Source organism: Mobula birostris, chromosome 13, assembly GCF_030028105.1.
Source record: "Mobula birostris isolate sMobBir1 chromosome 13, sMobBir1.hap1, whole genome shotgun sequence".
NCBI classification, from domain to species: Eukaryota; Metazoa; Chordata; class Chondrichthyes; order Myliobatiformes; family Myliobatidae; genus Mobula; species Mobula birostris.
The window spans coordinates 44,282,598-44,295,693 of NC_092382.1; the positions used below are offsets into that span (position 1 = coordinate 44,282,598).

The following is a 13,096-nucleotide window of genomic DNA, read 5'->3' on the forward strand; positions in this document are numbered from 1 at the left end:
ACCTAAATGGAGTCAAGTTAGGAAAAGGGGAAGCACAACGAGATCTAGGTGTTCTTGTACATCAGTCACTGAAAGCAAGCATGCAAGTACAGCAGGCACTGACAAAAGCTAATAGCATGCTGGCCTTCATAACAAGGGGAATTGAGTATAAGAGCAAAGAGGTCTTTCTGCAGCTGTACATGGCCCTGGTGAGACTGTGTGCAGTCTGGAGTACTGTGTGCAGTTTTGGTCTCCAAGTTTGAGGAAGGACATTCTTGCTATTGAGGGAGTGCAGTGTAGGTTCACAAGGTTAATTCCCAGGATGGCGGGACTGTCATATGTCGAAAGCTTGGAGTGACTGGGCTTGTATACTCACTCTGGAATTCAGAAGGCTGAGAGGGGATCTTATTGAAACATGTAAGATTATTTAGGGATTGGACACGCTGCAGGCAGGAAGCATGTTCCCGCTGATGGGTGAGTCCAGAACCAGAGGCCACAGTTTAAGAATTAGGGGTAGGCCATTTAGAACAGAGTTGAGGAAAAACTTTTTCCACCCAGAGAGTGGTGGATATATGGAATGCACTGCCCCAGAAGGCTGTGGAGGCCAAGTCTCTGGATGCTTTCAAGAAAGAGATGGATAGAGCTCTTAAAGATGGTGGAATCAAAGTTTATGGGGATAAGGCAGGAACTGGGTACTGATCGTGGATGATCAGCCATGATCACAGTGAATAGCGGTGCTGGCTCGAAGGGCCGAATGGCCTACTCCTGCACCTGTTGTCTAAATGTCTGAAATGCTGTGAATAAGGCATAACAATACCCAATTTTTGTTCTATTACACAATAAAAGTGAAGAGATTTGCATCCTTATACCTTGGTCACCAAGTAACAGAGTCTCTGGCTTGATGTCCCTGTGTGTAATTCCATTGTTGTGAAGATATTCCTGAAAGTAGGCAAAGACAAATATAAATCAGGTATTCTGAATTTACATCTTTTTCTAATTCTCCAAGCCCACAAAATATCAATCGTCGAAATGGAACAGGTTTCTGGCAGAATTAGTGACACTAATAAGTCAGATACAATTGCTGGACAATCAGTTCAGAGAATATTTTGTGACTTCATCTGGGTGCACACTAGACTTCCAGTGCCGATATGAAAGTTGAGTATGAAGGCTGGCCTGGAAGAATGATGAAACTTCTGAAGATGCTTTGGGAGGTCACCCATCCATGAACAGCATTTTACTGTCAAAGGGAACTATGGTGAGCTCCAAAATTGATCTCATTTGAAAATTGGGACAAAGCACTGTTAACCTCCTTACTGCTGGTTATAGTGCTAGTTCAATTCTGGCAGACAAAGCTCTTCGAGAGCAAACATGGGCAGGTAAATCCATCTATGATCATGCTCAGTAATGCACGTCGAAATAGAGAAAACTGCTGCTGCACGTCATAAACACTCACTTAAAACAAAAGGATAAATGATGAGGAGCACTTACCACTCCTGCTATCAGCTGCTGGAAAAACCCATCAGCATCTGCCTCGGGCATCCCCACGTCAGGCTCTGTGGGAAGGCAGATCACATTAATCAAAGGCTGAACTTGGGATCAGTTCGCAAATCATTAATATTGTCTGAAATTATGTCATTTTACATCACGCTTAAATTTAATCCCAAATCCCAGGCCTCATTTCACTGAGGTGCCCAAGTAGATGGATTCTCCAACATGCCCTATTTAGACCACAGACAAAAAAAACCTAGGACAGCTGAAGCAGCTTACATACTGAACTTTAAAGCCTGTCCTACTTTGTCCCCGTAACATCTGGAAATGTATTATGTACAACTTCAGATGTTCCATTTCTCCCATAATTTAGTTTTCTGGGTGTTCTATAGGGAGAATGTCTGGGAGTGGATGCCAGCTTTTTCCAGCTCAGGACACAAAGGTGCAGTTACTAAAGAACCCACACAAGTATATCTGTAAAAGTGACAGCAACAGTACAACCAAATTATTAAAATTAGCCAATCCGTATACAAAACATCTTTAACCCTTTCCCCCCTCAGCCCAAACTTCTCTATTTTAAACCCTAAGTTTAAGCACAAATCCTACCTACTCTATCAAAGAGCTCTCCTCCACTGCAATACTCCAAAAACAAGTATTGGATATGGGCCTCGACGATGCCCATAAAAGCCGACAGTCTTTTCATGGTTCAACATCTTATTGATGCATATTTCTCTCTTGATGTTATCAGGGTAGTCACGAGCATGTGTGGTGACCACTTTCTTCACTGTCACTGCTTCCTCTGTTCATCGACTAATTGCCAGTTGTACCCTATGATCAAATACAAAACCGTTGTCTACATTGCAAAACTTCTCAATGCTCCATTGAGTTAAATGCATCAGAAACAGAGCATGAGCCAAATGGCTCTTCATCCCCGCTACCCCATGCAATAAGATCATTATTGATCTGGTTTTGGCCTCAACACCACTTTCCAACTCTCCCTCTGCACCTGTAGATTTCCATGTAGTTCATATGCCTGCAATATATTGTATATTCTATGGCTCTACCACAACTCTTAAAGTGGAGAATTCCAAAGGATCACAACCTGCAGAAGAAATTCTTCTTCATCTCCTGATCAATGGGAAACCAGTTACTCAAACTATATCCCATTTTCTCGATATCCTCACTTGGAGAAACATCGTCTCAGCATCTTGTCTGACAACACCCTCAGAATCTTGCTTCAGTAAGATCACCTCTCTTTCTTCCCTACTCGCTCACCCCTCGCCCCCATACGTGAATCCCGATTCAAATATATCCTTCCTTAAAGACGAGATCTAAACTGTACACAGATCGCCAGGTGTTGTCTCACGAGCTCCCAATAAATTTGCTACAAAACATCCTTACCTTTGTTTTCCATAATCCTTACAATAACCTACACACCACTCTTGTGTGCTAGAGATCGAGTTTGCACTGCAACATTCTCTAATCACCTCTCTATTTAACCATCAAGTTTTTCATTCTTCTTTCCAGGGCAGGCAGGCAACTTCATATTTTGTTCTACATTATATTTCAAAGGCCACCTTTCTGCTCGTTCACTTAACCTGTGCTCATCACCGGATAAGCCACTTATCTCAAATTTGTTGAAAATATAAAGAACACACATCCGGTCTCCTCAGATTACAAGCAATGCATCCACTATCTCTGATGCCACTTATTTGTAAAGACACAAATTTGTCCTGTACTTTTTCACTGATAAAAATAAAAATTTCTCTCTCCCTACAGACCTTTGCAATCTGTTATTATTTTCATTATTTAGAATCTGTACCTTCTCATTCCCAATTTTACAATGAGCCTCAAAAACCAACATTACTTTTGGCTTTTTGCTTGTATTTCTGTAAAAACCCCATCAATATTTTTAATAATTTTCTTATATGTTCCACATTCTTTACAATTTTTGTGGCATACCTTGTAGTTTTAAACTTTCCCAGTCCTCTTGCCTACCGTCAATTAATTAATCCTCATTATAACGCATGTTATTATCACCCTAACTTCCTTGGGAATTCTCCACAGATGGTGCACCCTTCTCGTGGGGCGTTTCTTTCTCCAGACTTTTGCTGCAAGTTAAGAAATACCTCCTTAAATGAGTGCTATTGCTAATCTACCAAACCAGTTTTTAAGAATTATTCTTTGAACTGCATGACTTACTCACCATATGCTCCTTCACCCAAAGTCTGCAGCAGATCCCAATCTTGCACAAACGGAACTGCCATCGTCCTGCACAGTCACGAATGATGCTGAAAAGGGGAACGCATGATCACAAGCTGAAGTCATCTTCAGGTACACTTGAAGGACAGCCAGAGACCTTTCCTCCCAGTGCAGAAGTGGCTGATACCAGAGGGCATCATTTTAAGGTGACCGGAGAAAAGTACAGGGGGATATCAGGTGTAAGATTTTTTTTATATATAAAGCACAGAGAGTGGTGTGTGGAACACACTGACTACCAGAGTGTTGGTAGAGGCTGATATATTCTGGACATGAAAGGGATTTTAGAAAAGTAGAGGGTGATTTAGGAGGGAGTGGTTAGCCCGAACGATCTGCACTGTGCTGTAGTGTTCTATAAGGCTATTTTTAGTTATTGGCTTTTCAGAATCCACACTTCATTGCCAATGTGAGATTTCACTGCACATCCATCATTGCCCAAAGGAAGTGACAGTGAATGCGTCTGGAACAACTGCACTTCTTCTGGTTAAGGATCTCTGTACTCCTAAGGGGGAAAGCATTGGCGTTCCAGGATTTCGATCCAGCCACCACAATGACGGAACGGCAATATCTTTTCAATGAAAATAAGTGCTGGGGATACTTGTCACTTCATTCAGCATTCTGCAGAGAAACAGAGCAAATGTGTCAGGTTAATGGCTCTTCCTTAGAACTGATGAAAGATCTCTGCCATGATTAAGAATCACATCACATCTGAATCATTCTCTACAGAATGCTGCATTACCACCGAATCCTTTTCGGTATTTTCTGCCTCTTTTCCTCAGATTTCCACCTTTTTCTCTCCTTGGAGATGTAGTAAGCCATAGGTTGGAGAACGTTGTTAAATGCTGGATGGAGCTGCACAAATTTAGGCAAATGCGGAATATTCATAAATATCTCCAGTATTTGGCTTGTGGCATATGGCAGAAAGACCTTGGGATATCAGGAAAGCAGTGTACCCACATTCTCCCGATTATCACCAATTTCTTAACGGAACCAGCTCTGGTCAAAAAGCTGAAGTCCAGCCGGACGGTTAGATTTTTTTTCTCTGTGGAAATAATCCATTGACTGCTATGCCGTTATTTGCCACATGCCAGCTCACATTTAAGTATTGTCAAAGTTGCAACCCTACCCCCTCCCTTTCGTCCGACTCTACCCCGTCCCTCTCCCCCCAACTACCCATCGTCCCTCATCAAACGGCCTCACTTCCCCCATTTACAACCCCAGCCATCGCTTCCATCCGATGTTCCTATCCACACTTCTCCCGTTTCCGGAGGTCCCCCCTCCCCAGTCACCTGCCCCGCCGGGCCCGCCGAACGACCCGGCCCAAACTTTGCTTCTCTCGCTGCAACGCCTTCCGTAAACGTCATCACGCTTGCACTAACATCAGACGCTAGAGAGGGCGGGTGGAACAGTTCGACAGGACTATCAGCTGAGAAGAGGAGTATTACTACAAACCAGGGCCGCCTCTCTCATTTGGTTGGTGCAATATCAGCTATTTTACGTGATCAGCTGTATTCCGAGAGAGATTTCGCGACAAGAGAGAAAAATACAACTTATGTCAAAGATTGAGAGAAATTACACCAAATCTACTTCAAACGTTGGAGAGAAGTAGGATAAATCGGTGTCCTGTAGACAGTCGGTCCAACTTAATAGAGGGAAGACTAGCAGGACCCGAAAGGGTCCGGACAGTTGTGGGTATCGCTTCTCGGCCTTTTGGCTAAGATCAAGTGTAGTATCTGTTCTTATCAGACCAGAAGGCGGAGGAGGAGAGTTCGCGCTGACGCAGGGGTGGATCCTAATGCTGATTGGCCTCCAATCTAACACCCCATACCAGCGACGACAGCAGTGAGTTAGAAGATGGCAGCAGCGAGCAGTACATCAGCTCGAGGCCAGGGTATCAAGAACACTGTCAGGCTGACAGTGCGAGACCGGAACGGGGGCACCGGCTTCACCCGAGAGACCTTCATCCGGAAGGTCTTGCTGGATTGCTGCGGATTTACGCCCGATGACATCTACTGCGTCCAGGACTTCGCAGGCTTCTTCGATGTCACTTTCCGGCAGGCTGCAGGGTGGCAGAAGCTGTACCAGCAGCTTCAGCTGAAGGGGACAGAGGCGCCGCTGTCGCTGCTGAAAGCACAGCCCCTCTTTGCAACGGCTACGCAACAGGAAAGGACAATCACGGTGCACATGTTCAACCCGCACGTGCCAGTGGTAGATGTCCTTACGTTCCTCGCTCGGTATGTGGAGAGCGTAGGAGCACCAGCAGACGTGAAGGACGGGCTGGGAATCTGGACCAGCAAACGGCAGGTGAAGGTGAAGCTGAGGTTGGATTCCAACGGCGGCATCATCCACCCCCCCTCCGTCTTCGCCATCGGAGGGAACCGAGGGTACATGGTGTACGTGGGACAACCCAGGGTGTGCCGAAACTGCGGCAAGGAAGGGCACATCGCAGCCCAGTGCAGGGTGGTGATGTGCAAGAACTGTAAAATGGAAGGCCACCTGACCAAAGACTGCACGCAGGCCAAGGCCTGCAACCTCTGCGGACAGGCCGGCCACCTGTACAGAGCCTGCCCGAAGCGTGGGGGCACCTACGCACAGGCGACCAGGGGAGGTGCTGGCCCTGAAAGGGCCCAGGCTGATGCGGACGTACCCGCCAGCGCTGCAGATGAGGCACCCGACAGGACGGAGGACGAGACCAGGGAGGAAGGTGCAAGCACCCCAAGACCTGCCACCCCACTGCAGACCCTCCAGGACCAGGCAAACGACGAGCAGGAGTCCATGGAGGAGGGGAGAGCGGAGGGGGAAACCGAATGGAAGGTCGTGAAACGAAAAAAGACCCAAAAGGCGGCGGCCAAGCGACAGAAGGCGGAGCAACGCCAGAAAAGGGCAGGGAACCACGCAGCCCCTGGTACCCTGTCCTCTTCAGAGGAGGAAGGAGTTGGGGGAGGCCAGCAGCCCCGGCGGAAGAAGCGGCTGGCAGAACAGGTGGAGAGGAGGAGAGAGAGGGGAGAAAGTCTGCTGGCCACCCCCCAAGTACAGGAGGCGGAGAGCAGCGGACGCACAGAGCTCCGGGAACCCGGGAGCAGAGCCACGGCTGGCACCCAGCAGCCGGAAGGGGAAGCAGCCCAGGAAGTCAGCAACCCCCCGGGCCCAGACCCAGAACCAGAACGGCCACACACGGAGGAGTACTACCAGCAGTACCTGAGCCCACAGGAGGTGGAAAACTTCACAAAGGCGGTGGGGATGAAGGATCAGGATGGCAAGGGTGAGGACGGAGAGCAGCCAAAATAAAAGACTTACAACAATGGCAGACCTTATATTGGCGTGCTTGAATGTGCGAAGTTTGAAGAGTACTGGGCGATGCGTCAGCACGCTCCAGTACCTGGACACTGTAAAGGCTGATGTGACCTTCCTCCAGGAGTGTGGACTACCGCATCTCCGTAACTACCGGAGGTGGTCACGGTGGTGGAAAAAAGGTTTGTCGGTGTGGTCGGGGGGCAACGATTGTCGCGCTTCCGGCCTGGGGATTCTGCTGCAGGGAGGCAACTTCTCAATCACCCAAGTTAAAGAGGTGGTTGCAGGGCGCCTCCTGGTAGCAGACGTCAAATACCGGGGCACTCCGCTCCGGCTGATCAACATGTCTGCCTCCCCCGTGCGGAGCGAGCGGCGGGCCGTCTTCGAGCAGCTCCCACAGCTGCTGGTGACGACCCAGCCGGTCGTTCTGGCCGGAGACTTCAATTGCACCATTGATGCGGCTGGAGGACCCGGCTGTGCCGACGGCAGGCTGGACAGTACCTCTAGACTCCTGAGGGAAATGGTGAAGACAGCCAAGCTGCGCGACTCCTTTGGCACCCCCACAGGTGGAGCACAGCCGCAAGCCACCTGGACACGATCGGACGGCTCAGCCCGCTCCCGGATCGACTTCCTCTTCCTGTCTGAGTCCCTCACGGTCAGGTCCACCGACGTCACGCCGGTGTTCTTCTCTGACCACTGCCTTCTGAGAGTCACCTGTCACTTACGGGAGGACCAGAAGGCAGGCAGGGGGACGTGGAAGCTGAACGTAAAGCTGCTGACCCCAGAGAACATCGAGGAACTAGAGAGGGAGTACACAGGTTGGAAAACCTTGAAAGCCTTCTTTGATTCCCCGGTTCACTGGTGGGAAGCCACCAAGGAGAACATGAAGAGGTTCTTCATCCGCAAGGGTATTCAGAAGGCAAGGCAGGAGCAGAGGGAACTGCGTAAACTCCAGACAGAGTTGCAGCAACTTCTCCTTCTGCAGTCGAAGGGGGTGGATGTCAGGGAGGAACTGCGAGAGGTGAAGGGCCGGCAAGCCCAGCACCTCGCCGCTGAATCCTCCAAGATCATCTTCCGATCAAGGGTCCAAACCGTGGAGCAGGACGAGACGTGCTCACGCTTCTTCTTCCAAAAGGTGCACAGGGGGAGCTCTGTGATCCACAACCTTAAGGAAGAGGATGGCTCAGTCGCGTCCTCGCAGACCGACATACTGAGGATCTGCAAGTCCTTCTATGCCGGTCTGTACGAGGAAAAGGCCACAGAATCCACAGCCTCCCGCAACTTCCTGTCATCTATCACGCAGGTCTTAGACGACGGCAAGCGGGAGAGTCTGGATCAGCCACTGACGCTGGACGAGCTGACAGGCTCCATCCGTTCCTTTGGGTCGGGTAAGACTCCCGGAAGCGACGGCTTACCGGCTGAGTTGTACTCGGCTCTGTGGAACTGGATGGGCCCAGACCTGCTGGAAGTGTACAATGCTATGCTTCTGGCCGGCAGTATGTCTGAGTCCATGAGGAAGGGCATCATCACCCTCATCGACAAGCAGAAGGGGGAAAGGGAGGACATTAGGAATTGGAGACCCATCTCTCTCCTGAATGTGGACTACAAGATCCTGTCCAAGGCTATCGCCAACAGGGTCAAGTCTGCTCTGGGACAGGTGATCCACCCGGACCAAACCTGTGCTGTACCGGGCAGGAAGATCTCAGACAGCCTCGCGCTGCTGAGGGACACCATCGCCTACGTGCAGGACAGGGGGGTGGACGCCTGCCTGGTCAGCTTGGACCAGGAGAAAGCCTTCGACAGGATATCGCACACGTACATGGCGGACGTGCTCTCCAAAATGGGATTTGGGGAGGGAATCCGGAATTGGATCAGACTGCTCTACGCAGACATCCGTAGTGCAGTCCAGGTCAACGGGTGGGAAACAGACAGCTTCCCCATCAGGTCTGGAGTCAGGCAGGGCTGCCCCCTCTCCCCTGTCTTGTTTGTCTGCTGCATAGAACCCTTTGTGGAAGCCATCAGGAGGGATGGGGGCATAAGAGGGGTGACGCTGCCAGGCAGTGGAGGGATCCAAGTGAAAACCTCCCTGTACATGGACGACGTCACCGTCTTCTGCTCTGATCCGAGGTCAGTTCGCAGGTTGATTGGCACCTGCGAACAGTTCGAGCTAGCGTCGGGGGCCAGGGTCAACCGCACAAAGAGCGAAGCCATGCTCTTTGGCAACTGGCCCGACCGATCCAGCGTCCCCTTCACCATCAGGTCTGACCACGTGAAGGTGTTGGGGATCTGGTTCGGAGGGGCTGAGGCGTGCAACAAGAACTGGCAGGAGCGGACTGCCAAGGTGAAACAGAAACTGGGACTGTGGGGAGGGCGCTCCCTGTCGATAACGGGCAAGAACCTGGTCATCAGGTGTGAGGTGCTCTCAGGGCTGCTGTACTTGGCGCAGGTCTGGCCCGTCCCCCACTCCTACAGCTCGGAAATCACCCGAGCTGTCTTCAGATTCGTCTGGGGATCCAAGATGGAGCGGGTGAGACGGACCGCCATGCACAAGTCCCTGGACAACGGGGGCAAGAACGTCCCCAATGTCGCCCTCACCCTGATGGCCAGCTTCGTATGTGGCTGCATCAGGTTGTGTGTAGAGCCCAGGTATGTGGGCACCAAGTACCACTATGTGCCCAGGTTCTACTTGTCACCCTGGCTGCGAAGGATGGGTCTGGCCCCACTCCCGCGCAACGCCCCAGTCAGCTGGTCGTTGCCGGCATACCTGTCCTACGTAGCAAAGTTCTTCCAGGAGAACGCCTTTGACCACAAGGCCATCAGGCAGTGGTCGGCACGAAGTGTCCTGCAGGCACTGCAGGAGAAGGACGTGATGGACACAGTGGGGTGGTTCCCTGAGCAGACTGTCCAGTTCATCTGGCAAAATGCCTCATCGCCAGACCTCACCAACAGGCACCAAGACCTCGCCTGGCTGGCGGTGAGAAGGGCCCTCCCAGTCAGAGCCCTCCTGTACGCCCGGAACGTCATCTCCGCACCCCACTGCCCACGGGAGGACTGCAGTGAGGAGGAGTCTGTGACCCACCTCTTTGCACACTGCCAGTTTGCAAAGAGGGTGTGGAGGAGGATGGACGGGCTAGTGTCACGTTTCATCCCCAGCAGCTGCGTGACAGAGGACTCTCTGATCTACGGGCTGTTCCCGGGGACGCACACGGAGACCAACATCCGGTGCTGCTGGCAGATCATCAACTCGGTGAAAGACGCTCTTTGGTCAGCCCGAAACTTGATGATCTACCAGCACATGGAGATGTCCGTGGGAGAATGCTGCCGACTGGCACACTCTCGGCTGCAGGAGTACGTGCTGAGGGACGCACTGAAACTCGGTGCAGCCACCGCAAGGGCCCGGTGGGGAAGGACCACAGTATAGGTTTCTCCACCCGTGGGAGTGGGAGGGGTGGGTGGGCGAGGAGTATACCCCTCAACAATGAGATGTTAAGCTGAACTACTGGAGTGCCACGTGGGTGGCTATAAACACGGGTATTTTACTGAGTATAATGGAAACGTATGTAAAGGATGGAAAGTTATTGAATGGTTTATTGTATATATTTATTTTTGAATAAAGTATATTTTGAAATAAAAAAATCTGTTCTTATCAGTTTAATATCTGATACGTCCCTTATCTGGGGACCATATATTAAATTGATTTTTGGAACAGGGAGATGGAATAGGGGCTTGCTCCGTCCACTCCGCGCATCGACCCGGTATTGCAGTGCCTCTGGGAACGGTGCACCTCCCTTCGGGGAGACTAACAACAAATAAAGAATAGAATTCCGTTAATCGCAGGCAGGCTATGGGGTATATTTCTTCTTTCTGCCTCGTACTTCTTGCAGGCTATGTTTGTTTTTAAATGAGGACACACGTAGGCTTGAGTGGGTAAAGCAGTTTATTTACAGAATATTTAGGAGCCTCTTGGACCACCACATGGAAGAAAGAACTACAAGCGAGGAAACGGATTCTTCAGGTCTCAAAGGCAACAGAAACAACACGCACACAATTTACAGCAGTCGTGGATAAAGTCGGATCGGCAGTAAAACACACGCAGAGAATTAAAAAAACGAACCTGGGAATAAAGTACATACATGTGCAAGGGAAAAGTCAATACGATGCCCCTTCACTGTACAGGCACGGCTCAATGCTATCAGGGACAATCACCAACCCTATTCAATGCACAGCCTACCAACAATTTTCTCCAGCGCTGTTCCAAGGTTCTCAGCCTAAAATGAAGCAGAGTGGTCCCTCAGAAATGGCAAAGAGAGCGTCCAGCACACGGGGCGCCCTTTTAATGCAGGAAGTCTGAAGTGCCCGGCCCAGGTAATTCACAGGAACGCCAACGGCTCGGTGCCGGCAGAGTTAGGCTACGTCCACACGACGCCGGATAATTTTGAAAACGCCGGTTTCGAGTAAAAACGACAGGCGTCCACACTGAGCGTTTTTGAAAATATCTCCTTCCACATTAGACGGATATTTGGGCGAATCTCCTCCTACTGGGCATGCACAGGACACACAGAAAACAAGCGAAGAGGAAACGGTGTACTTAGTGCGCGTTTGTCCAGTTACAGACTAGAGAAACTTGAAAGGAATTGCTCTTGGCTCTCGCGCAGGACTTAAAACTTATATTAAAAAAAACAAATACTGGAGCGAATGGAGGCAATCAACAGGGAGTTCACGGACAGTATGACCCAGCTGACGACGAACATTGAAAAACTGACTAACGCTGTTGCATTAATAAAGCACCTTGTTAAATGTATAAAACGTCTGCATCAGCGTTATTTCCATACAATGTTACATTAGGCTGTTACACATTTATTGTCAGAGAAGTACTTGCATAAATAGGTAAACTACCTTCATACAAGCAAGGACAGAAAACAGGGCGAAGTGAGAATACGTATTTATTCAGTAAGTTATGGGTCAAAGTATTTGGTAAGCACATTTCTAACCCTTATGGCTTCAGTCTCGTCCGTCTGTTCTGAAGTTGTTAGGTGGCGGCGTTCAAGAAAACAACGAACATCTGTTCCAGCACGTCATGACAGCGTTTTTAAACAGTCAAAAAAGATCACTTTACAATTTAGCTCTCACGCCGTTCACACCGACTGCGCGTTATAACAGCTTGCGCAGTACCAAGCAGAAGCAGAAAAAAGCATTGTTATTGTGGTGTTGTCACGACAACGTTTTTAAATCTCTCCGTTTACCCCGTACACACTACGCCGGATATTAAGCGTTTTCAGATTTATTCACTCTGGAGAGTGTTTTCGAAAATTTCCGTTTTCGGGGGCTGAAAACGCCGGCTCAGTGTGGACGGGAGGGCAAAACGAAGAGAAAAAGCTTCGTTTTCAAAATTATCCGGCGTAGTGTGGACGTACCCTAAAGCTGATTACAAAGGCCAATTACCCGAGGCCATATCCAAGGCTAACTAAAGAGGCCAGTGGTTAGGTGTGCAGTGATGGGCGAGGAGGGGTCAATCCTTGATTGGCAGGGGGCGTGTCTTCTGACCAGGAGTGGGCAGTGCTGTCACGTGACAGTCACGACCCCTCCAGTACAGTCCACCCCTCGGTAGCCACGCCACTCACCAAGCGTTACCACAGTGAAAAGGAAAGGAATATATCTTAATGGAAGTCTTACACTAACTATTTCTAAGGTTAACGCTTTTTGTGACTAAAGATAGGCAGACGTGCTCTTAATAATTGGGCAGACACAACATAATATACACACAGCGATGATAACGAAAATGGGTGCAATCGACCAGTTGCCCACCACTCTACCGCCACAAAGCTCCTTCCACAGGGTGTAGAGGTCAGGGTTGGGGATCCATGTCCATGTACAGCTGCCTGCGCGTAAAACGGGGAGGGGTTGTATCTCCAGCCCTTGCCTCTGCCCTACGGACCAGGGTGGGTGCCCCCCGCTGCATCTATTCAAGCCCTTCCAGGACGGTGATGGCATCCCGCACGGTCCTCCCGTTAGCTGGTGCCATGAGGGGCAGTATCACTGATTTAAATCGGGGTGCGCGGTGGTGACCGGTATCCTGTTA

The 13,096-nt window shown here is 49.9% G+C and overlaps 1 long non-coding RNA gene, 1 other non-coding gene and 1 pseudogene across 3 annotated transcripts; 2 read left to right on the plus strand and 1 right to left on the minus strand.

The window, feature by feature from the left end:
- Window positions 1-855: 855 nt before the first annotated feature.
- On the minus strand, window positions 856-5,067 carry LOC140207584 (uncharacterized). 2 transcript variants are annotated; one of them, XR_011888593.1, is made up of 3 exons: window positions 3,674-3,902; window positions 1,468-1,532; window positions 856-918 (listed from the first exon to the last, which is right to left on the minus strand). It is a non-coding gene; the product is annotated as an uncharacterized lncRNA (long non-coding RNA). The 2 variants fall into 2 exon arrangements; XR_011888594.1 differs by lacking the exons at window positions 856-918; window positions 1,468-1,532 and adding exons at window positions 2,234-2,295; window positions 5,016-5,067 and having other exon boundaries at window positions 3,674-3,758.
- A 353-nt stretch (window positions 5,068-5,420) lies between these two features.
- On the plus strand, window positions 5,421-5,552 carry LOC140208792 (U2 spliceosomal RNA; annotated as a pseudogene).
- Window positions 5,553-10,615: 5,063 nt separating this feature from the next.
- Window positions 10,616-10,806, plus strand: LOC140208863 (U2 spliceosomal RNA). The gene has a single exon (XR_011888958.1). It is a non-coding gene; the product is annotated as a U2 spliceosomal RNA (small nuclear RNA).
- The last annotated feature ends 2,290 nt before the right edge of the window (window positions 10,807-13,096 follow it).